Genomic DNA, 26,174 nt, shown 5'->3' with positions numbered 1-26,174 from the left:
TGAGCGAGATAAAGAAAGATTGAGTATATGAGATAGAGAGAAAGTGTGAGTGCATAACTGAGTGACTGAGTGAGTTTGGTGTGCGATAAAGCTGCCTATGCACAGAAGGGCCTCAGAAGCACACTGATCCATTTTTTTTTGCTGTCGTCGAGAAAGTACAGCGATTCTTCAGCACGCAGAAATGTATATAATTTCCAGCGAACCCGCATGACATATATTCCATTCTTCTTTCAGAGATGGAAATTCTCGCAGGTAAAACGCGATGAAGTAAAGATACGCCGGGGAAGCGAAAACTGTTTTCCTCACTTAATCTAATCACCTTGCGTGTGGGCGGCTTCTTGGTATGCGCAGTGGATCTATCTCCTGCGCCAGATATTTTCTTTCTGACTAAAGATGAGCTGTTTACTCATGCGGTTATTGTGTTCTCCACGCAAGAAAACGTGCTCACGTAACGTTGTTCTTACCGGAGAGTGTGTAGGAAGAACCTCGTTGCTAGGAAAAGCCAGATTACGGAGTTGGCGAAGAAAGGGGTCGCTCGCAACTTTGCGATGAGTCTGGGGCTGTGATTTTAGGAACTCATCTGGACTGTCTGAACCCGGCGGTGCTGCAAGATAAGATGAAAAAGCTTCAGGCAACGAAGACAATGAAAAACTCGTAGAGAAAAAGAAAGCGTATGCAAACCGAAAATTCGTAGAAAAAAATAACAACGCAATAACGAGGCACAAGTTAAGAACTCTTCAACATCGCAAGCTGAAACGCCGTACATAGTTTGCGCCCGAGGAAATTGCATAGAGGGTGGGCAGCAGGCTGAAAACACCGCATTTTACTTTTCATGGATAACAAAGTTTCCTAAAAATTTAGGCGAAAAGGGGTTATACTGAAAGACCGTCTCAGATACATGCAAGAAAACCATGAAAGGTTATAGCAACACCGTAAACGGATCAGACACTTCGTAACTGAGATGACTAGACGCTCCGTCGGCTATGTTGCGACTTGTTCCTAAAATGCGTAAAGTTTTTTTTTTTTTGTTGTTGCTGATTTTCACAGTGAAGTCTTATTTCGCTTGAAGCGGACCGCACTGTATAAGGCCCAGAATTTTAGGGCAAAGCTACAAGGCATAGGGGTTAGCTATATCGAGAAAGCTGGAAAGCGAGAGCTTTGTACTCACAGGGAAGCGGGCAATTGTTACTCGGTCAGTGGAGCGAGTACATTGGAGAGGAGAGTTTTTGCTCGGAAAAGCGCCAGGGGCCCATGGAACTACACCGTCGTAAAACCGCGTGTCCCAACACAAAGATATATTTTCCCGGGGCGCTTCTTGCGCGCAAATTGTTGTATCGAACCGAAGGTCATTGTGGTGGCCAAAGGGGTTCCTCCCCAAAAACGTCCTCGCCGGCCTGCCCCCTATCTCTTCCCCTGCTTCGCGTTCGAAGAAAACTCCGCGGCGACACTCGTTTTCTCGATTTCTCTCATAGGTATATTTGTTTGAAGGCAATACTTTTCTTTTTAATATTTGCCCCGCTGTCGCACCTTTGTTGTGGATAGAAACTCGGATAGCGGATAGAAACTTGGGCGTCAAGGCACGAGTTACGAGTTTAAGGTTGATAGGTAGAGTTGAAGATAGAAGCGATATAAAGACCTAGAGTCTCCTTCCGCAATAAGCTTAAACTAGCGTAATGTTTTCTCTCCCTTCTCTATCTCTCTCTTGTGAATTCCTAACATAGACCCGAACGAATTAAAAGAACTTCGGTACCAATCCAAGCTCATAACAGTCTTTAAGTTCTCGATGCGTACCCTATACATCCTCATTCAGAGCATCTGTGACCACTGATCGCACTTGCGGTGCTGTTTAAGAAAGATTCATAAACAAAGTAGTTGACCTCTCTGTGTAGTGAATAACAAAGGTACTGCCGAACACAGGTAGACATAAGTATTATGATACAAACGAGAGGGATTGAGAATCCAGGCCTGGTGCCGTGTTGCGGAAGCGGAGATATGTGATGCATGGGATTAGAAATGCATGCCATGCAGCAGGCGACCTTTACAGGAAACCATGATAAGCAGTGACGATGTATACACGGTGAGTGAGAGTGAAGGATAATCACGTGCAGATACTTTGGCTGCTGACAGCTTGTCTTAGCTATTCATTAGCAGAAGGCGCGGAGGTGGGCTGAGTAGGGGCCGTTGGACATCCTAAGGTGGTCTGACGCTTAAGGACTGGTCGAGCCAGATTTGGTGACCTCATATTGACTGCTGTAATCAGATTCATATGACAGGGGAAACTGCGCAGGACAGCGCTAATAAACAAAATAAACAAAGATGAAACTGCGCTAATAAATAGAGGATTGACAATCAATCAATCAATTGTTTACTTGAGTGCCCAGGGAAAGCCATGAGGCGTTAGTACTGGCGCACTCTTTTAATGCTCTGTACAGGGGAACGAAGGACGGTGCTTTATGACATGATTGAAACAAGTATACCAGCATGCACGAAACATGTACAGCGCATGTTCAACCAATATTACGCACAGACTATTATGCCACGAGAACTACAGTAGTGCATTCATGATAAAGGACTCAAGGAAGGGAGATAAAGAATATCTCGCGGGAATTACAGGCACGTCAGACGTGATGGGACCATGCTATGCGAGAAACTGCGTGGTTTCTGTGAGAATGGAAAGAAATACACTCTGCGTGAAATGTTATGTGGATATGAGCTAAGGGAGCCGTCGTTCTGAAGCAAAACTTCGCGAACGACGCCATCAGCTTTGCATGATGACACCAAGGTGAGCAGCGGGGACAGGCAATGAAGAGGAGTGCAGAGGCTCTTGGGAACTCCACAGCACAGTGCATGTTACACCCGTGTACTGGTATTTAGGTGCACGTTAAAGAACCCCAGGTGGTCCAAATTATTCCGGAGTCCCCCACTACGGCGTGCCTCATAATCAGATCGTGGTTTTGGCACGTAAAACACCATGACTTAACAGTGCATGTTAGTGACAAATATGCATGCGAAAACTCCTCGCACTTCAATGCAGGCTGCTCCAGCGGTTGGTTGATTTGCATAGAAAGCAGTGTTGTCGTTAAGACCGCTCTCACTCTACAGACTAGCTCTGGTTCTGCCGCCGTATGATAGTGCTCCTCTTTTTTTTTTTTTTTTTCGTGTGGGTGGAATAGACCGAGTATGTCTGCGGCTGCAACGAAACCATGGCGAAACTCTGACTAACGCAGTATGCGGTTTCAACAAAGAGTGTTGTTTATAAGAAGCTGCGATACACAATGCAAGATAAAAATTTGCCCTCAAATGGCCCCCACGATAGAATGTTCTTTCGGGCAGCGAGCTGTACCATGGCGGCCGTATCTGTAGTTTCCTTGATTGTTCAGATCCCGATAATGAAGAAAAATATGGATGTGCGGACAGTTCAGCATATCTGTGAGAGAGAGAGAGAGAAATAGAAGAGAGGAAAGGCAGGGAGGTTAACAAGACGCACGTCCGGTTTGCTACCCGGACGTATCTGTGAGATTCAAATACATTAATGAGGGTGCGATCGCGACGTACACCAAACGATTTCGTTTTTGTATAATTGTTATTTTCACTATGGTGATGTAATCATCATCCTGCGGCTGGGGCAAGAGAAGAGGGTGATTCACAATAGACTGGCACTGTTTATTTAGTTAATTTTTGTGAGAGGCAAAAGTATTATCTGGTGACGTAATCCAGTGCCCGTTTCTGGTTTTGTATGCACCATGCGTGTTTAGTGCGCACGCCGTGTGTGAGTTAACTAAAGCTTGCACGAAGAGTCCTTTGTGTTATACCCCTGTCACACGGGCACTCGAAAGTCTTTTGAGCAAAAAGTCTTATCCCGAAAAAGACTTTAGCACGCAGACACACGACAAGGCACGATCTCTTCTCCAGAAGCGGTCTTTTCTGGAAGCGGAATTCGTCGATCTCCTTTACGGCCGAAAAGGAGTAGCCTCGAAACGAGTGGGCGCCAGCAATTGTCAAATAATAAAGAAAATAAGCAAATGCGTATTTTTCTGTCGCCTAGGCTCATCACAAAAAATAATTTGATGTCTCATAGAAGGTGTGGTCAACCAAGTAATGCTCATTTGCTTCTGTACTCTCGTAAGCAGGTCGGAACGGGTCGGGGATGTCACGTGATGACGCTTACCGACGCGCACCGAACGGACGAGAAAAACTGCGCGCGCGGCATTGTGAGCATTAAATTTATTTGAAAAAAACATCTAATTGAATAAGTTTTCACTTTATATTTCGAGATATATCAGTTTATTTTGGCCAATTTCGTTTCGAACGCTAGGCGCCACGCTTTGGCTAGCGTGTCCAGAAGGAAGCACTAAAAATGCGACGAAGAATATGCTTTAGTTTATATTTTGTTTTCACGCGAAAGACATTTGCTGGTAGTTGATTGAGACAGGAGGGTATGAAGTAATTACGAGTGCGCTGACCACATCTGGTAGAGTAGCGAATCACCTGAAAGCGATCTTTAGGATGAAGACAACGGGCAGGAACAAAATTCTCGCCGTGCGGCCAAGCCGTCACTAAAGTATTATTTTAGGACAAGCTTGATGATGTCTTTTACCATGAAGTATTAGCGAAATCATCATTGTTTTCTTTAGCTCCCTCAGTATTTTGGCCATTGAGGATGCCTTTCTTACTGCTTGAGCTTTCATTAGTTATTACATTTAGCACGACTGAAGTCGTAGGCTCGGTTTGAGCAGTGAATTAAATTTTATGCTTAAGTATCAAATGACCCATTAAGCGAAATGCACCTCCACTAACGTGAAACCTGGGAAGGTGCGAAGTATGCAGTGATGCACCGCTAATGGGCTCATACTGCCTTAAGTAATGGCTCATATCCCTGTAAACGCGGCCTCCCCATTACGACGACGAAGAGAAGTGGAATTCTACGCTGGAATGATGAGCGGCAACGCAGACAGCTGTGGAAGACGACGACGCCGACGACGAACGCGGGAGCAGTGGCACGAGCGCGTGCCGAGCGCGAGCACGAGCCGCTTGTTTTACCGTGACGACGGTGACAGGAGACGCCACAGCCCGAGCGCATAATGTGCTTCGCACCTAAAAAAGATCGTTGGTGCCGTGTGTCTGCTGCGCAACACCTCTTCATAAAAAAAGTCTTTCATCTTGGTAAAAGACCGCTTACGTAAAAGAGTTTTTGGAGGCTCGTGTGACAGAGGTATTATTCATACGAGATGTTGGCGCCATCGCTGACTGAAGCTGGTATTTGTTTTCTGCCATACAGTAAGTTACAGATGCACATCAGGAAGCAAGGATCAGGTGCAAGAAATTCATCGCAAATTCGTCGTCGGCCAGTCTTGACATTTTGCGAGGAAAAAAAACTTCGGACACTGAGCGTGAGCTTCTCGAAGCTTACTTCGAGGCCTGCTCGCATGAATTTCCTGCACATTTTTTTTTTACCAAGAATAGGAGGCCCAGTTGGAGCGCATGGGCTCAGGCGAGGAACAGGAGGTATATTGCTGTTGTTTACTTAAACGTCAACACTGGCAAAGAAATGCTACGCAACGACCACTTATTAATGAATTTATTATGAGCATTATTATTATTTGTTCTGAAAACATATATAAACTGTGACAAACCTCAAAGAGTAAAGCTGAACACACATAGTACAGGTCACGCTACGAAAGAATGTTAAAATTTGAAAACAGAAATAAACTGCAAACGTGGACCTAAGTTAGTTACTTCTAGAAAAGTAAGGAGAGCGCGATAAGCCTGATCGTGTCGAGACGCACAACCACTGGGCTACAAACATTCGTCGAGTGTCGTATACACCGCAGGCCAAGGAGGTGATAGGCCCTCACTAGCGACGTGCGCTGCGCTGTGAAAGCGGGACACTCCAATATTAGGGGCTGAACTGTCTCGCAGCAACCGCAAGATCGTGCTAGAAGAAAACAGAAGCGAAGCAAGTTACACGAAGAAGTAAGGCGAGCATCTTAAAAATGTGAAGAAGAAGAAGAAGAGTAAGAAGGAGGAGGCGAATGAATAAGCTTGTATGCAGGGAAGCCAACCTTCGCGCAGTGGTCTAGTTAACATTGCCCTGTTTTTGCAGCCGAAACTTGTTAAAGAGCGAGAGCAAGCGGAAGTTAAAAACGGAGTTGATGCCAGAATCCCGACTGAGATATATGTATATATGTAGCAACTCTTTCGTCAGTAAGAGTGACCGAGATAAAATCGGGAACAAGAAAAATGGAATGGCTGGGGAAAGTTCTGCGGGAAATGCAGGTGGGAAGTGTTGGCTACCGGCTTTAGACGAAACGAACGTGACTACGCTGCAAGGGAAAAGAAAGAGGCTCAAAATGGGGCTTCGGCGTGTGAGTTTTGGACGCGAAGATGCAATTACCGACTGGCCGCATAGCAAGTGAAACCGAACGACTCCAATTGTGGGTGCGCTCACGTATTAAAACTAACTTTTTGTCCACGCTTCTGTGCCGACCTATACCACCGAAGAAATGGAAAAGAAAAATCCGAGAGCAACCCCTCAGAATGTTCCTGAAAGGCTCCGGAAAGTAAGTAAAGCTGACTTCTTTACCAGCCCCTGCACGTTGTTCACGATGACCAGCTGACGTAAGGCACTTTCTTTATCTTAGGCGCGAGCCTGGCCTTGTCTTCCAAGGCGGATCGTGTTAATCAGTGGATGCAGGGTATTATTCATGGTTCTTTTGACTCTTTACACCGGTACCAGGAATAAGATCTAGCAAGCGAGCGGGCGTTCAGCCAAGTAGGTAGCGCCGCGTGTTCGTATTCAAGAAATTTAATGGACGCGTCTAGCACAAATGATCTTCACGATTTAGCATTCGCACTGCGCGAATAAAATCCGTCAGAGGACATATAGACGGACTTCAAGACGAGTTTCACTATCTAGGCCGCCACTGCCGCAAAAGGCACCGGTAGCACAGTAGTCTTTGCGGGCCTTATGGTAACTGTGGTAAGAAGGACGGGTTTTTTAATAGCTTATTACAACACACCGGCTTAGCCGTCGGGTTCAGGTGGCAGGGGAGAGAGGATTACAATGTTCTACATTGGGGGATATGCAAAATTCTGCAAGTTTGCTTCTCAATGGATCAAGTTTGATCCACACAAGATAGCGGACAACATGCGAGTGTGCGAGCTGGTGCCGCCATTTTTGCATCCCTGTCTTCCTCACTACATCATCGCTGCTTGCAAGTCTACTTAAATGCTACCGGAACTGAGAGGCCGTCCATCTTGAGTAGGGCAAGCCAATGGTGCGGAAAAGCCCACGTACGGGATTTTACATATGTCTGGCGGACGAAACGCATCCATCGTCATAGATGCGTATTATCGCTTTATACGTCTCATTCAACATACTCTCCGTCTGTTTAAGCCATTATTGAGTGAACGGCCATCTTCGTAATTCCCGATTTGTTAAGACGTACTTCAGGCCGTTAGAGGCTCCACAGGGAAGATGAAGGCTTTGTTGTTGATTTGTTGTTGGCCTGATACATGACAGCCTTGATAAGCGATGATAATTTTCGAAAGTGTGGCTAGAGTTCTTTGTGATTGCAAGGGTGCCTATGCATCCGGGGGAGATGATAAATGTGTGCTCCGGGACAGCTCACGGTGATGTATATTGGAATTTGATGATTTCTGGCGAGCACGATTGCTGTAGGCGTTGACGGTTGAGGCACGTACTTATCCAACAAGTGCGTGGTGATTGGCCCTGCAAACTCTCTAGAGAGCGAACAAGTGCTTATTGCACTTAATGCACAATTGAACGTTTGACTTATTACATCATTGGACAACCCTGGCAGCCTGCAGGAAGAAAACAAAAATTCACCAGCGTGACAAAGCCGTTGAGATAAACAAATTCACGACCGCGCGAAGCAGCCGGTGCGTATACCTCAATGGAAGACCACAACCGATAAAGCCCTGCACAAGAAACACAAAAAAAAATAGAAGTAAATGGAAGGGGCCGCTTATAGTTTCGCAACGTTTATTGGTTGCGGTCCAAGACGTACACATCAGCATTATGATGTATACGCACGATTTTCCGCGCGAATCATAATCGTTGAGATCGAGCCAATAGAAACACTTGCCTTGGTTTCTAAGCGTTGGGAAAGCAGTTCCGCGTGCATATTTTATAGTTCTGTCTTGCTCGCGTGCGTATTAGCATTCATCGCCAGTCAATCGATAGAGAGAGATAACTTTTATTAGACTGCAAAGGGCTGAGGCACCCAAGGTGTGCCCCGCTCTCGCCGTCGGCGGATCTGGTGACTCAAATTTTGACTCTCTGTGCGATGATTTTTCTGGTTCGCAGATCACGGAGTGGAAATTCTCATCGATGAACTTGATTGGCTGGGCCGGGTGGCGCAGTCGCGTACACGTGACTGACCTTGTTAAGGCAGGGTGTGTCGAGTTCTCAAGACGATTTTTCATTGCATCCTTACGACAACTGAGATGTGATGAGTTGTTCGAGAGAAAGTGCTCGGCTAGTGTGGCGATGGAAAAAGGTATGATGAGAGAGAGAGAAGAGAGGAAAGGCAGGGACGTTAACCAGACGCCCATCCGGTTTGCTACCCTGCACTGGGGGAAGGGGGTATAAGGATGAAAAGAGAGAGAGGAGATAGAGAGAGCACGGTTTTGCGCACATTGGATGGTTTGCACCGAGTCTACACACGGTCGTCAAGACCTGTCGACTTGAGGTAATGTAACAACAACGCTTTTGTGGCTTTCTGGGCCATCGACGCATACGGCCATGGCACAAGGATCTTCATTACCGAAAATGGTCTAGAGTCGAGCCGGTCCAATGCTGTCCGGAGAGCTTCACGCTTGACGTTGTACTGGGGACAGAGACACAATTAAGACGTGTTCAACCGTTTGTATAGTTCCACAACAGTCGCACATGGGCGTATCCCCCATTCCAATGCGGAACGAGTGGGCCTTCGTAAATACCACGTCGAGCCAGAGGTGGCATAATATACTGTCGCCTCAGAGCGGAAAACATTTGATGGCACCTGTAGCTTTATTTAGGAATGGGTCAAGTCTGTGAAGATGATACTTCGGGAGGTTGGGAGAAGGCCAATATTTGTGTGTCACAGCATTAGCCACGATATGAAGTTTTCTTGCAGCGTCGGTCGGTCGTGAATGATAGGATTGGAACGGGCCGGGATTCCAGATGGGCACACCGGGCGTTGATAAGGTGGTACATATAAAACACTAACACAAAAAACAAGAGACGAACACGGACAAACGGTTTTTTATGTTGCTCTTCCTATGTGTACCAGCTTTGTAGTGCCCATACACCATACAGTCATGCCATGCCAACAAGCCCCATCCAATCGCTTCTAAGCGGTACTTCAGGCTACTTGATTTCATAACCAAAGTATGAGCGAACGCGTGTTTCCGCCGTCAGCTTTAAGGACATATAGAGGTAATTTGAATGTGCATGGGATAATGTAACCCAGTCTGATTACGCATTTTAACTAGAGCTTCGGGGATGCTTAATCAATTATGCCTCTGCTGTAAAAATAAAGAGCAGCTGAAGAGCTACAAGGTATATGAAAAGGCAAATCTGATAAAAGGACGAAGAAAAACGAAAGTGTGACACAAGTTTTTTTAGCCGTTCTCACGGAGCTACTTGAAAGCCTCGCGCCAAGCGCGGCAGCTTAGTAGTATAACCACTTATGACGCACCACGCGCGCAGTTATTTTTATAACTGGACTAGGAACCAAACTTGCGCGGGAAGTCGTTAGCAAATTTTTTCTCTCTTTCGGATCACCAGGTGACACCTCGGTAACCACTGTTTAAATTCTCGCAGTTAGTATCCGACAGAGCTGCTGTGTGGAATCAACCATAGCAAAAACGCTTACTATGCGTAGTAGTAATATAGTAATACCGGCGCTAAGAGCGGGACGGAGAATGCGAGGCGAAAAAGCAGAAGTGTTGATCGCAAATTGCGGAGCTCATTACCTCGGTCCTTCTCACAAGGTGCCGGCTCAATGGCGCTAGTAGAGACTTCCACGAATCAACGAAAGCAAGAGGTAGGGAGAAAAGTATGGAAGGAAAGAAAGAAAAAAGAAAGAAACAAAGATCCACGCTCCTCTTGCTAACCTCTCCCTCATTCACTTTCTGCAGCGACCACTTTTTTTTTTTTTTTTTTTGCGGCGTCGTCTCGGGACCACTTCATCATCCGTCCGCGGCTTTCCATCAACTGAACGCCGTTCGCAAACAATCCACGTTCCCCCACTTCGCTCGACTGAGGAGACAATGGCACGGATTTCCTGCCCAGCCCTCTCAGTCTCTGCTCCTTTGGTCGTGATCACCGGTGTGGCGCTTCCGCCTCTCGTTTTTCACTTCAGTAGCTTCAAAACATCATAAGCACCGCGATCACCAACAAGGACGACAACAACAACAACAACAACACGACAGCAACAATGCCAGGAAAAAAAAAAACTTTTTGGCTCTTCTCCGGCCTAAGGGCTCAATTTATATTTTCAGGTTGCACTCCTTCCTTCTTTTCACATTCGTTGCTGAGAATAGCTGCATTCGAAAATGTACACGAGACCTGCGAATTGAGTGAGTGAGTGAAATAACTTTTATTACAGGTCCGGCGAGGACGCGAACTCGTCGCGCACCCGGCTAGTCCCACGTCGGGACCGGCAGGTCTAGCCCACCGGTGCGAATTGGGATTCAGCTTCCGTCTTTCGACAGATCGCAACTGGATTAACACGCACATTTATACTATTGCAAAGCCTGCCAGGCAGGCTCCCCAATTGAACTTGATTGCACCTCTGACGCGCATGTATACACGCATTCAATGCCACGAAGCTGCGAATTTTTCTTCGCCTGTCTGTCTCTCTTTTTCTCTCCCCCTTTTCCTCTTTTACACTTTGCCCCGCTGTGTTGTGCTGGCGCTGCGATCGAACGGCGGCGACAATGCGTGCCACCTCGTGGCGCGATTACGACGACGAGGCCCGGCTTTCTCATTAATTAGGATTGAGATCCGCTATCTATAGCCGCGGCGTTAGTTGGCTGCGCACGTTCTGACCACGAAAAGGGTCTGGTGCGGCACTTACGACAGAAATAGAGCGAGTACTGGTAGCAGTGCCAGAGGAAAAAAAAAATATCATTGATGGCGACCTTTATGAAGAGTATTGGAAGTGCCTGGGCTTCTTGGCCAATCCCATGCAGTGGGTAATACCCGTGTCACACGGGCACGTTTGGAAGGCCTTCCAGTCGACGGCATTCCAAACGCCACAACTCTATCGACTCAAAGGAGTTGTCGCGCTGCTACAAGGCACTTTTGAAAGGCCGTTGAGTGGTTCAGGCGTTTCTCGCAACATTGTGTGGTGCTGCGGATCTTTATTTTCGTTTTCATGTCACCAAAAGTCAAACTACAATAAAACCACTTAAAAGCACTATAATGTTTTTTTTTGTGTGTTTGCTTATACGGCGAAATGGCGGCGATATGACGGCAGCCGGTAGCACATGGAGTAGAGCGAGAGTGTACTAGACAACGTGGAGGAAGGAATGAACACAAGCACGTCGCTGTTATCGAGAGCATGTGCAGTTCGCACATATCAAGTGGCAAAAATACTTTATTGAATAATTAATGACACTCCTATATAGTATTTGTAGAGCATTTTGGTTTGATTTGTTCTTTCTAACCATGAGTACGAGCACATTGTGAACGAGAGGGCATATTCGCGCTGTTTCCGCTTTCGTTGCTCAAAGGCCATCGAGATTTCGATAGAGTTGTAGGGTGCTCCATTGACTCGATAGACTATATTGACTCGGCGGCCTTCGAAACCGCCCGTGGAGCAGCTTGAACTTGACCTTTGAGTCAACTGACAATCGGTTGGAAGGCCATGAAAACGCCCGTGTGACACGGGGATAAGAGCCCTTGTACAAAAACAAAAGAAAACAGAAATACCGGGCAGAGAAGAAAAGCACAAAGGCTGCAGAAAGGTGCGCGAAGAGAGTCAAAAATTGACAGTCGAGGTGTCTCATTCCGCCGCAACTAATTTTAACGAATCTAAAAGTCCTTTAATGATACTTTAGCAGTGGAAATGAACATTGAAGGTAATGTATGCGTGAATGACGAGTTTAAATGGCCAAGAATTGCTTACCTATGGCTTCCAACGTTTGCCATTTTTATTCTTTGAACATTTAGCGCACCTTCATCGGTTATCATCACAAGATCTTATTTCTCGTTTTGGAGCCTGCAGTCAGATACCTGCATTATCCTGTTGCGAATAATTGCTCCGGTAAGGTCTTGTCTTCAGGCAGCCAGCTAGGGCCTCAAATAGCTAGGCACTGCCTTTTGTGTTAATGTAAAGATTATCTCTCCTAATATAACTCTTGTCCTACTTGTAGATCTCCATGGGCTTTATTTGGGACCGCTAGCCAGTGCCGCTCACGGCCATGGCGGCATACAGCTGTTACTAAAAATTGAGGCTTTGTTTTCGTTTTATTGCGATAGCAATTATATGTACACTGCAACCGGATTTCTGCCGTCGGCATGAGGTTCCCTATAGATAAAATCTTCGCCGCGCGCCGTATGCCCGAGCGGAAGCGTGCGGGGACGCGCGCTATCACGGAGAGCGAACGCACTCAATCTCCCACGCGCAAGCAAGGAAGCGGGAAGCCAGCGCCGGAGGGAGCGGGGGGGGGGGGGGGGGGGCGGCGCACTTCTACTCTGCCAGAAACCGCGCTCGTCGCTCGCCCGCACCGTCTCTTATCTCCACACGGCTCTGACCTTTTTATGCGCTGTGCATTCGCCGCTCAGTTTCCGTTGAAGCGATAGACCGCACGTCCCTTCGCCCGCTGCGGCGTATGCGCTTGCTGCCAGAGTTTTGACAGTCGTTGTCTGCAACACCACCGTTTCACACGCGCGTTCTCGTGGTCATCGAGTCTCTCTTCATGTCGGTCTACTTACGCCGCAGCACACCTGCTTACTTAATCAGCTCATGTTTACTACAATTCATATTGCTACCAAAGCCGCTCACCTTACTTCGTATGACATTGCTGTGTTGCTATCGCATTCATTGCTCCGCCCTTAGGGCGAAACTGTGACATTTTTTTTTGAAAGTTGATCCTTTTTTTTCGGTTAGAAACGAATTTCGGGAACAAGTACTGATACTTTTTTTTGGAGGGTAACTCTGATTACAACTAGGTTACCAATTTTTCTGTATGTATTTGGACAAAAATGCCGACGTTTTTTTCTTTTCTGAGTATTCTTTTATGTGCTATTGTTTTATGTTTTGTATGGACAGTAGGGTACTGAAATGACGTAACCAAATACACAAGTCACATTCATTCCCGCATTAGATAGTTAGAGAGAGAGAGAGAGAGAACGAGAGAAGAAAGGCAGGGAGGTTAACCAGAAGCGAGTTTCCGGTTTGCTACCCTGTACTGGGGTGGGGATACAGGCGTTGGAAAGAGGGCAAAGAGGGAGAGACAGATGGGGGGGGGGGGGAGAAAACAAAACAAAGGAAAAGGCGTTCCGATCACAGACTTTCACACAGGCCAGTCGATTTCAAGAAGCACAGTAGCGCTTTCTCGGCCTTCTGATGCGATGTGAAGTCGCGTCGATGTTGCAGAATTCTTTCTTCGACAGAGGCTGGTCGTCCAATTGGTTCAGCACGACGCAAAGCGATTGTCTCTGCGCACTGTACTGTGGGCACTGACAAAGAACATGACGAATTGTTCCCGCGTCCCCACAATCGCCACATGCTGCGCTCTCGGCCATCCCGATGCGGAACGCGTAGGCATTCGTAAACGCGACGCCTAACCATATATGTAGCCTACACAGAAGGGTCTCGTCTCTTCGGAGAAGTCTTGGTGGAAGTCGAAGCCTTAAGGTTGGATGCAAGGTGTATAATTGGGCGTGCATAAAATGTGGTTAATTCTACTCTAAGGTAGTGCATTACGTGCAAGTAGGCGGAGCATTCTTGCAGCATCTGTCCTAGACAGCGGGATCATGAGCTGAACGAGCAGCTTGATCGGCAAGTTCATTGCCAATGATTCCACAGTGACTTGGTAGCCACTGAGAGATGATTTCATGTCCTTTCTCAGTCAGGTGGTGTATGGCCTCTGTGATTTCTAAAACCAACTGTTCATGCGGACCGCGCCGTTAGGCTGACAGTAAACTCTGCAGTGCCGTCTTCGAGTCGCAGAAAGCGGACCCTTTGTGTGGTGGTTCGCCATTAATGAAGTGTATAGTGCGACTCTAAGTTCTGCTGCCGTCGACGTTGTCAAGTGAGATGTTTTCATCTTCATTGTGGTGGCTTTTTCGTGAATCACGATAGCTGCGGTAGAGCTGTTCTGCAGGGTGGAGCTGTCACTTTATATGTGGGTGTAATTCCGGTACTTTTCATATAATAGGAGTAAGGTAAGCTGTTTAAGAGCCGGCGATGACATATCTGCTTTTTTTCCGGACGCCAGGTACTGTCAGAAAAGTGAGAAAACTTGCATACCTAACTTTTGTTACAGCAAGTGGGTGTCTTACGGTCAAATTTTGAAATCTTGCTCTTTCCCTATTCGTAGTGGACACGTTTGTTTTGCAGATGGTGTTTGGACACTATAGGGTGAAGAAATTACTCCCCTACTGGTGGCGCCCTAGACTGCCCTGCACCGCTCGAGCCCACCGCACTCGTAGATGGTTGGGGCCCCTGCGCTTGTGCGCCCCATGGATACGACCACGTTCAGCCGTGGTAAAATGGGTTGGATATCTCGCTGTTGCGCGATCCAAGTCTCTTCACACCATTTCTAAACCCTACGTGTCGAACTCAGGGGCGCCATAGCCAAGGAAGTGTGAAATTCCTGCAACTAATTGCTCACTTGTAGGCCTTACAACCCAATTTTATTCTTCTGTTAATTTCTTTCTCATGATAAGGGTCCCCTGCGAGTAATTGACCTAGATAAGCGTATTCCTTTACACACTCTAGAGCCTGACTGGTGACCCTGAATTCTTGTTTCCTTGCCAGGCTATTGAACATTACCTTTGTCTTCTGCATATTAATCTTCAACGCCACTCTTACACTTTCTCGGTTAAGGTCCTCAATCAATTGTTTTATTTCGTCCACATTGTTGCTGAATATATGACAATGTCACCTGCAAACCAAAGGTTGCTGAGATATTCGCCGTTGATCCTCACTCCTAAGCCTTCCCAGTCTAAGAGCTTGAATACTTCTTCTAAGCATGCAGTGAATAGCATTGGAGAGCAATAGCATTGGATGAATAACCGGTGGACCATTAGAGTTACAGAATGGATACCAAGAGAAGGGAAGCGCAGTCGAGAACGGCAGAAAAACTATGTGGGGTGATGAAGTTAGGAAATTTGAAGGCGCAAATTGGAATCGGTAATTGGAGATCGCAGGGAGAGGGCTTTGTCCTGCAGTGTACATAAGTATAGGCTGCTGCTGCTGATGATGATGATAGGCCTTATAACTCCTGTTGTGCACAGGTTTCAGTTTGGTGGATTATGCCTACCATGGATTAGTGAGCTCGCCCTACCGCTTGGATCAACAAACGTACTGCCGAGCTATGCCTCTCTGAACGCAGAGTGAGAAGCCTAATTCACCTGCAATGGCGTCATGCGTGGCGCGTCAACGGTGTCATCTGTGCACGCGACACATGCATGATCGAGTAATGACTGTTTATCGCGATAGCAATTATATGGACACTCCAAGCGAATCTCTGGCGTCGCCGTCGTCGTCTCCGTGAGGTTCCCTATAAAGTCCAACGGCGATAAAATCGTCGTCGCGCGCCGCATGCTGTTTGTGCGAGTGAAAAAGCGCGAGGGACGTGCGCTTTCACGGAGAGCGAACGCGACGTCTTCGTCGTGCGAAAGGAAGTCGGGGAATGGGCGGGAGGGAGGGGAGGCGATGTTTAGCTGCTGCACCAAATGCGTATCTTGCGACCGGGCGCAAGGGGAACTGGCGACTCTATTATCTCCCACGCGAAAGGAGGAAAGCGGTAAGGCAGCGCGGGAGGGAGGGGGCACGACTTCTACACTGCCAGCAACTGCGTACTTGTACTTTGCGCTGCTGAAGGCAATCGCGCGCACCGTATCTTGAAAGCCATCTCCACACGGCGCTTACCTTTGTTTGCGCTGTGCTTTCGCCGCTCGGTTTCCGTTGAAGCGATAGACCGCACCAACCTTCGGTCGCTGCTGCGGCCGCGCTTGCTCACGCCAGCGTTTTGACAGTGGTTGTCTGTGGTCATCGAGTGTGATTATTCGTGTTTGCTTGTGCGCGCAAACACCATGCTTGTTCATTCAGTTAGTAAGCGAATGTGTCCAAGTTTATGCAGCCGATTAAACTACTATCCTTACTCCGTATAGATCTCTACGAGTAAATTTGCTATCGCAATTGATGCTTCGCCTTTCGGGCGAAATTGCGACTTTTTTTTCTCTACACAACAGTACCAAGGTAAGGCGCATGGCTATTACGGCTGCAAATATATTAATTGAAAATAGTATAGCATGTCTTCATTCCATGCGAGTTTAGCATGGGAACCCCTAGACCGAAATCGAAGACGTTTCACGTCAAAAAAGAAGCAAGAAAACCCGGCCTTTCGGTGGATCGGTTCAGAAGGAACCCGTGCATCGCTTGCAAGATTGACCTATATTAAAGCATCCAAGGAAAACGGTTGGTGTCCTGACGAATCCAAGTCCTCTTCTCGAAGCATTGGCTCCAGGGTGAAGCGCCCTTTGTTCCCCAACTCTAGATCACTTCAACTTTCAATCATCCTGTGACCCATTTTCTTCCTTCATGATTTAAGCGAAGGAAGGCACAAAGTCCTCTCAAGCGTTCAAAACACTGCGTGACGCTGCAAATATTTCGGCACACAGTAGCGAAAGCGGGAAGCGCGCGTTCGCCGTATAAGCGCTGAATGCGGGGGCAGATCAGTGCGCTGTCAGAGCACACGCCAAGATCATTTGTCTCCCGCGCTCTTGGCAGGAGCACGTCGTTAACGATGTATGGGAGAAGGAACACGGTGATCTTTTTGCGTAAAAGTTAAAACTTTAGTTCCTGCCTCGTTTAAGGCCAGTTGGTCTTTAACTCACAGGGACTCGCAAGAAACAATGTCATCTTTAACGAAAAGAATAGGGGTAACCAAGGGTCTCGATTTTCCCTTTTTTTTTTTCGAGCGAAGCATTATATGGCTCTTCTCACTGTGCGAGTGCTGGCTGCTGGCTGCTGCTGTTTTGTCATTCGTAGACAGCAACTTGGCCCCTGGCTACCGGCACGAATAGACAACTCGGGGCACTGGTTAGGTGAACATTCTTGGCCCATCCCCCCAGAATGGGTATGACGATGTCGGCTATAAAGAAGTAAAAAAAAAGCAGTCGGCAACAGAAGCAGCCGAGTATACGAGACAGATGTAAAGTTAATAAAATGGGACCGGAGCATGCATTTAGCGAAAAGCGTTGGGCTACGTAGAAGTGAAGAAAAAGTTAAGACATTTCGGTTATCACCACCGAAAGGTTAACTTATAACCGATTTCCACATTATGTGTTTATGGGTCTATCGATTTTGGTATTGCATGTTGCAAGTACATGAACAGACAATGAAGCCAAGAGAAATTACTGTTCTTTTTATTTTTAAACCGAAATGTAAAATCAATAGAGAAAAGATGAATGAAAGTGTACAAAAAGACAAGGTACTGCAAGTGGGAGACGTAACCACATCTTCCGCACTACGCGTGCGGCGTTCTATCATGTAACTACAGCGGTAGCCATTCTCCCGTCCGCGTGTGTAGCGTATACTTGTGAATGTGTGCTAGATCTAGCTCTGGGAGTGTTAGTCAGCGCCACTCGCGGCCATGGCGGCGGATGTGGAACATCGCTTAAACCTCAGGCAACCCGTTGGAAGTGAACATTGTAGCATTTAGCTGGGCCAACGATTTCTCGTATGTTATACCTCATGGCATCAACTCTGCCGAAATCGAGGTCCTCACTATGCAATCGCCGACGATAATATATGAGGAATGGAAGGAACTCGTTCTCGTTGTTGTTGTTGTTGCTGTTGTTGACTCACTTTAAGATAGCTGTAACTATGTGAAGCCAACAAAGAATGAAGTCAGTGAAAGCGCAGGGGAAGTTAGCTGTTCCCTTATTAAATTGAAATGTAGATATGATAAGGAAAGCAGAAATTAAATTGAACGAAAAGACAACTCGCCGCAGGTGCTGTCATGCCATTTTGAATACTGGCAATGTCCCAATATTTTCACGTTGCCATAGTATAACAAAGTTGACGAGTGCTGCATTATTGATGTAACGGTATTCACGAAGACAAAGAAGAGAAATAGGTCCTAGATGGAGCCTCACGGAACACCACTCGCGGATCCGCAAGCGCAAGGCGACAGCATATTCGAGTCAATATAGCCGTATACCTTGGTCAGCGGTGTTTTCACGAATATTTAGCTGCCGGCCGCGGATTCTTCGAAAATGTCGAAGCGGCCACTAATATTAAAGCTCAAGAGTATCGGATTAGCAGTGCTTCAAGCGGCACAACAGAGTAAAAAAAAAGATAGAAAACTGGAGCTTTACTTGTGAAAACCACGATACGATTATGAGGCACGTCATAGTGGGGGACACCGTATTAATTTTGACCACCTGGTATTCTTTGACGTGCACCCAATGCATGGTACACAGGCGTTCTTGCACTTGCCCCCCACCCCTAGAAAGGTTCCGAACTACTAGATTACAGCGCTCAAACGCCCAAATTTAATAGATAACTTTTCTTCTGACACATCTTCTATCCGGCGCTGTTGATGTTGCATACAGATTCAACACAGATGTTTGAATGTGAAGTGGAGCTTTGCTTATTGGTGATGCCTATTTGATGCTATACAAACAGTGGTTTGAATTGAATTGGTTCGATGGGTTTTATGTAGGAATCGTAGTGGGACATGCACGGGCACAAACCCACTGGCACGTACTGAGCAGCTAAACGAAAGAAAATAAAGTAAATCAAAGAATCCTTTAAATATAATTTGCCATTCTATTAACAGATTGATGTGCTCTAGAGATGCCACTGAGTCGATATTGTACGTTTAGGCTTTATGTAGGAAGTTATTTTTGTTGTGACGCAAAACCAGAGAAGGGCATACGTGCTCAGCATAGCAGTGTTACAGAAGGTCATTCGCTGGTACTTTCACCGGTACGTAGCAGCCCCTGGTGGCACCAGTGTCCCAAGTTGGCAGTAAACGGCCAGAAACTGACAAACCGTAAAGTATGCGCAAGAGCCAAAGAAAGCTTTCGCATTAATAAGGTGTTCAATATATCGGGGCTGACATGACCACAGAAAGACACCTACTAACTATTCGCACGCGAAAAAAAGAAAAGAAGCAAGAACGAAAGTTGAAGTTTCGGCGCAATCGCGTCTTGTCTTGTTAACGACTTCTCACAACATATTTTTTTTTCGGGCAGTGGCACGCAGCTGCAACTATAACTGTGAACAGCTAGACGGCCCGATACGCTTTTGTTCAGATTGTGTTTGCGCTTCTTCGGCTTTTCATTGAGAAAGGGGCCTGTCTGACCCAAGTACACTTTATCAGAACTTAGGTGGGTAGAATAAACAAAATCATCAACACACTGCACAAACTTATGCTGTAATTTTTCTCTTTTTTTTTCGCACAATACCGCGTAAATAGCACTGGAGTGTAGAAGCGTGCAGAAACGGCACATCAAGCCCTTTTACAAGGGTTTGTTCTTGAACGAGGCCGCCATGGCCTTCTGTAGGTTTTCAAAACTCTGTCTTGTCGTTGCGACAGTGTTCGCTTATTTGAGTTTTGGTTCGACGTCTCCGTCTGGCCGTCGCGTTGGGACTCAGTTTCGCAAGCATCCGCTCCCTAACGTCCTGGCAGTCGCGGACGTTATTTAACCTAACTGCGACCTCGGTGAGCATGCAGTGCCAGCCTTCACTTGCAGGCGTTTGACTCCGCTTTTCTTTCCTTCCCTAAAATAGCGCGTCAGCGCTCGCTCAGCGTTGGCATTCGCTCGCTTAGGCAGCTCATTAGTTCTCGAATAGGCTTGCCAATATCTCTCTGTCTCCAACGGCGCGCCCGCGCGGCGTCATCGTCGGCGACGTCGTCTCGATGACGGTGCGCCGGCGTGCATCGAGGATGGGAGAAGGCAATCGCGACGAGGACGACGACGGGATGTGTTTTGACGTGTCGCAGTGGCGGAAATTTGTTCGGTCCTTAACCCAGCTGTTGCTGACGTCGGGCGTCGAGACAATGAAGCAAAACATCTGTCGACGTGGTTTGTTTGCAGAGGTCACCCTTTCTCGGTCAACCTGACCACAAGCAAGTGCTGTAGTCATGAAAGCCTTCTGAGGGTCGCGGGCAGATGCGAGTGAATTTAACCTGACTGGGCTATCTAAGAATAGTGCCGTAGTCGGTAAATACACCGTGACGTTGAAACGAAAGAGAACGAGGACGACCCCCGCTCCAAAGACAACAAAAGGCAGCACAGCCTGTCACGAGTTCTCTTCTATCTTGGTCAACGCTGTGCTTCTTGTAAATGCATCGTGTAAATAGGCTTTCGTGTAATAGGGCTTTTTCAACGTAATGTGTCTTTTTTTTTGGTGGTGTGGCAAGGAGGGAGGAGGGGTGTTGCTTGCTGCAGGTGGAAGCTAGCATTGCAAAAGTGGCCAGGCAATTGCTCCACCCGAACGCCACCTATAAACCACGATACGGTCTAAAACACTTCGCAGTCCAACTAACAACACCAGGTATCGCAGGAAGGCGTGTCCGGAAGTAATGTAGTGCAGGTGCATGATTATTGTTTGAACCAAATGAAAAGTCGCCTGCTGCTCCCGCGAGCCGTCGAGCTGGGCATGAACATGAAAGTATCCTCGAAAGCACTCAGTCGTTAATACATAATGATACGGCTAGAGTCTTGGTTATCTCTAATAGGAGAGCGACCGCGCTAAAAAAGAAAAAAAAGAAAAAAAAACATTGCTCTCGGGTTCGATCCACGAAACCAGGACGAAGATTTCTTAAGCATCGAAGCTTTCTTTCCGAGAAACCTGTCTGAGTTTTTTTCGTGGCTCCATGTGACAGTCGGATGAATGACAATTTTCCGTTTCTCGAATATAACAAGATGTTCGACTTCATATCAAGGTAAAGGGGGATAGCTGGGTGAATTGAGCACGGAGTGTGCAATGTGCTGACTATGGCTGAGTGGTACAACTGTCAGAGCAACCAAATAAACAGCGTAAACTCGCACAGCGTGCAAGAATCACAAAGCGGTTGCTTTACGCTGAATAGCCTTTGAGGTGCTTGGTTAAGTTTTTCGCAGCTAGGCTTCAGAGCGACACGACAACGACAACAGGAAGGATTGCGCTAGAACTGCGGTGAACTACGTGCAGGGTGAACAAACACGGTATCACTCGCTGTGTCAGTGAATATTTCTCTAGTATTCATATTAATGGGCTTCAGGGCTGTGCAGCGGGAGAGATGAAGGTGTGGTTCGGTGATGGAATTGCATTCTTTGCATTTCCCGGACGAAAAAAAAAAAGGGCATATCGCGAGTGCTGTACCAACTCCGCTGCTACTCACTCTCAGCCGCCGGCTGCATATACGAGTGCGCACTGTGATGTGGCAAAAATATATGCACCATTTGCCCCACTCTTTAATCACTTTCGCGAGAGATATGTTCCTTTCTTCTCGCTTCCAGAACCGTCAAACGCGATGTCTGCTGAATTCATTCACTCGCGCATCTGGAGCCGAATTCACAAAGCTCATCATTCGTTTGTGCTGTTTTCCGTCGGCTGGCTACCACCGTTAATAGTATGTCTAGCAACAGGATTAGCTGGGATTTGGTCTTACGAATAATTCTAGCGTCAAAGTGTTTTGTGAGAGCGGGCCCTGCTGGCATATATTGTTCATGTTTCGAAAAACCTCAACGTTCTCATTCCTTTCAGAGTCGCTTTCGCTGTCAATTCCCCTCGCTAACTTTCTCCCAGCGACTACGAACGTCTCTGTCACTCATTAAAAGGACAGAACCGCTACTATCACAATAGATATTGCGGAAATAGGTGAACATGTTCCAGCTCTGCTCCTGTTGCTCGTTTGTTAAGGGTCTCATTCAAGTTCACTTGGCACGTCGGGCGCTCTTCACCTGCCCAAATATTAGGCGATATGTTCAACGGCATCCCTTGAGTCACTTTTTAGTCGATCACTAGAGTACTAAACTTGCATTCACCGTTGTGCATATCCCTCTTAAATGTCATTCATAATTTCTGGCCTCACCTTCCCGTTATCTATTCCCCTCGGACAGTGCTGAATAGCAGGCTAAAAATTGCTAGCTCAGACCCAAATCTCTACCTTCCTTCAGATAAATTGAATTGTCTCTTATGAGATACGAGAACAGTGCGCTCCAAAGTTCGCTTTTATCTTACAGCATGTTTTTGGTTTCTTACGTGCATTCCGCTTGTCCCATCGGTGTTGCGTCCTTTCTACGTTTATCGTGTTTCCTCCCATATTCCCCTCCCTCCACGCAGAGTAGCAAACCGGTCATTTCCTGAACTTAATTCAAGGTTCGGAAACGAGACAAGGACATAAAGAACGCAAATGAAGGCAAGCGCCGATTTCCAGCGGAATTGCATTTTTCAAAGGCTTATATATATATATATATATATATATATATATATATACATGTGTGTGTGTGGTGTGTGTGTGTGTGTGTGTGTGTGTGTGTGTGTGTGTGTGTGTGTGTGTGTGTGTGTGTTGTGTGTGTGTTGGTGTGTGTGCGTGTGTGTGTGTGTCGTGTGTGTGTGTGTGTGTGTGTGTGTGTGTGTGTGTGGAAAGACGGAAGATGACCAGGACAGGCTGCGCTAGCAGACCCGTTTATTCCGCAGGCACTGCCCAGGCTCAAGCACGAAGAAGAAGAACAGGGATGCTGATGGCAATGTACAATTGAGAACGATGAAGCACGGTAAATGTGCTTACAATATATATTATATATATATATATATATATATATATATATATATATAACTAGAGAAGAAGTGGAACCGAGCGGCTCAATTTTGTTGATCATGACAACTTAAAGCCAACAGACAATGGCTCTGGTAGACAATGACCCTGGTAGTACAATGACAATTGGTAGTGCAACGCAAGCGTGTATAATGCGGAGGTTGCGGATTCGGCTCCCGCCGGCGACAGGTTATCTTTTCGTCCACTTTCATTTTCTCTTTTCTTCATGATGTTCTACATTCCAATTTCAACCGCACTTAATTTCCCCGATGCTATCCCTGGCTTCATTGTCTGTTGGCTTTAAGTTGTTGACTTTCGACTATCGACAGTAAGTAATCCATCTGTAGCGCCTGTTGGATAAAGTCATAACCTATTTGAAACGCGCAGGTGGTTGTGCGCCATTTCGGTGGGGCTATTTTCCCAGATATCTGCTTTAGTTTGTCTTCACGTTGAGGTGCACCTTGCTGATTCGAGGTGCGTCACGATTACATGGCTCGTTGATAATCGAAACGCGTGTTCGTGTGTATAATATGCCCTCTTGCTGTCGAAATATAAAATTCAGTTGGACGTCAGCGCCTGTATTCGTTTCCCTTTTTACCGCCCCGTCTAGTTCCCGTGCCCTGAATTCGCGTCATTCAAGTCTATAGCCCAGTCCTATATCTTGCTACATATCTTGCTCCTCTCTCTCCCCGTCATCTTTGTGTTCCCTTTTCCCATTCCCCCGGTGTAGGGTAGCCAACCGGACGTTATTCGGGTTAACCTCCCTGCCTTCTGCCTTTCTCTCGCTTCCTCGCTACGGTCATCGCCATCCGTTCTAATTCCCCGCTTCTTCCCTTTGTTTCTATTTTTTACGTCCTGACGTCTACTGGTAATAGCTGACGGGGCTGACGAGTGCGCGAAGGCCGTCGTTCAGGGGCTAGTCCCCCTGTTGAAAGAAGTCAAGGCACGTTCACAGAAGGCGTTGGATCGTTGCCGGTTCACTATACATGTGCTGCGTAGTCCTTTCCTTCCAAGTAGCCGGAGAAGTCAGACACTGCTGTAATGGGTAAGGGCAGCGCACCATCACAGCTGGCCAACTGTGGCCTGCGGTTCCTGGTTGCGATGGTATGCACACCGCAGCGCAAGCGCATGGCGTAGCACGCCCTTCTGCGGGCCTTCATGCGGTCATGCATACGGAACGAACATGGCATACAGTGAGTGGCGAGCAACACATTCCATCCTGGCAGCTATGGTCTTGCAGGAGGGTGATGTGCCCGACGCAGTGCATAAACTGTTGCGTAAAGGGCGCTGCGGCAACCGATGCAATGCATTCTCTGCCCTTATACACTGCACAGCTGGTATGTATAGCTCATCTCCTTTTTGATTCGATTCGCTCGATCACTTTTGCATGATTCGAATTATGATTACACGATATATGTGTAAATGTCTTGTTAGCTTTACGTGAATACCTGCAGGTATAAATTTCTAGTGCCCTGTTCAGCCCACGAAGTTATTTTTCTTTGTCGAGACTTGGTACATCTCCCTCTAGTTTAATTTTTCCCCGCGTAGCAAAAAATCCGGCGTCGGTGTCGGCGTAAGCGCCGGCGTCGTTGGTGGAAATAATCATGCTGAACCACATCATCCCGAACCACCCCGACCGGGCAGGCCCTTCGCGTGGCGCAAGGCGTTAGTGAACAAAATAAATTGAATTTCTCAAAGTAAAGTCGGTCAGAAAAATTGTAAAGTACGACTTAACCACAACCTACAGACGTGATATCGTCGGATTGTAATTTGAATATACGAGAAAAAAGCCTGATAAGCAGCCAGGGATCTTTGAATGCTATCACGTGCCACTCTTAAAGGCGAAGCTTAAGCGTTCCTCCAAATTTTTGTAGACAAACTCTATGAATATACGTAGTACAGAGCGGGCAGCAAAACTCAGCACTGTCGACGGAAGCATTAGGAAGAAAAGGAAGGCAGGAAAGTTTTAGTAGTGGAAACCTCATGATATAATTTATTTTCACGCACAATGGCACTATGCAAACTATCAGCAACATGTAAGAGTGCAGTGTAGTTTCGCAATGCGGCGAGAGCAGACATGCTAAAAGCGCGAAAAAACAAACTGTCTATATAACCGGAGCAAGTTCTTGAAACAATGCCAACCAACTTTTTATGGCGTCTTTTTCACCCAGCACCTTCTTTCTATCGCTGACTTGCTTCTCCATCAGCACAACAGTATTCGAAACTTTGTGCTTCCCCACAGAAAATAAGAAGTTTGACGCGCAGAGCAATAACAGACCGCGACCTAACGCCAAACAAAAGAACCCAACATCTTGCCCCGTAACGTCGACTTACACAACCTGAACTGTTCTCATAAAATCAAGACAGAGCAAGTCAAGCCGACAAGACGAACTTCACCATCGAGCCGCTCAGTGTCTCTTCCAACTACCATTACCAACCAGGCTGTCCGGCGCTCTCCCTGAAGGCGAACGGTGGAGTAAAAAAATGACGCACGCAGAGAGGCACGTGGACCCCAAATGATGAAAGCATCGTTTCGTAAAGCTCCCATTCGAAGCCCTGGGAGGTCTGCCACGGGTGTAAGCGCAATAAGCGCGACCGAAAAGAAATGAAAGTACGCGTGAGCAAATTCGTGGAAGAAAGTATTTATGGGGGAGGATAAGCGGCTCGAGGTATAGGGCCTGGAACACCAACAGGAATGCGGAGCGGAATTTCACACTGCTCCTTTCTCTCTCTTGCCCTCGTTGTGTTGGCGTCAACTTGCACACGCCGCTCATTCGACGGCTCACTTACGAGATCGCCGAAGCACCGCGTTAAAAGTGCCTAGCCTTATTACTCTATAAGCACAACTGCAAAATTAAACAAAAAAAGAAAAGGAAGAAACTTAGAGACCCAAATAAAGCTGCGCTATAGCGGCCAAACCGCATTTGTCAACCTATACGCTTCTTCTTTAGCTCGCAGCCTGACCTTCCCCTTCCCCGAAGCTGTCCTTCCCTTCGGGACCAGGGCGGCGCCTTCCGTCTAAGCTATACATGCGGCGGAAGGAATCCTGATGGATCGCGTGTCGTCGGGCAACGAGCAGCAGTCGCGCGGGACGCATCGTGGCGCAAGTCTCCCCGAGCGAATTCAAGCCACGCACAACGCCGTGGTAGTTGCCGGGTGTATTCGACGAA

General features: G+C 47.0%; 1 protein-coding gene across 5 annotated transcripts in view; it reads right to left on the bottom strand.

Moving 5' to 3' along the window:
* The window catches only part of LOC119450367 (dopamine receptor 1), a 439,710-nt gene that overhangs the window by 184,679 nt on the left and 228,857 nt on the right, over positions 1 to 26,174 (bottom strand). For 4 of the 5 annotated variants that reach the window (XM_049665832.1, XM_049665831.1, XM_037713800.2 and 1 more), the window contains one exon: positions 465 to 604. The exons of the other annotated variant lie outside the window; for it this stretch is intronic. The gene's annotated coding sequence lies outside the window, so the exon portion shown is untranslated. The remainder of the gene's footprint in view (positions 1 to 464; positions 605 to 26,174) is intronic. 5 annotated transcript variants of the gene reach the window in all.

The sequence above is a fragment of the Dermacentor silvarum genome, chromosome 4 (genome assembly GCF_013339745.2).
Source record: "Dermacentor silvarum isolate Dsil-2018 chromosome 4, BIME_Dsil_1.4, whole genome shotgun sequence".
Taxonomy (NCBI): Eukaryota; Metazoa; Arthropoda; class Arachnida; order Ixodida; family Ixodidae; genus Dermacentor; species Dermacentor silvarum.
This window is presented reverse-complemented; position numbering and strand designations above follow the sequence as displayed.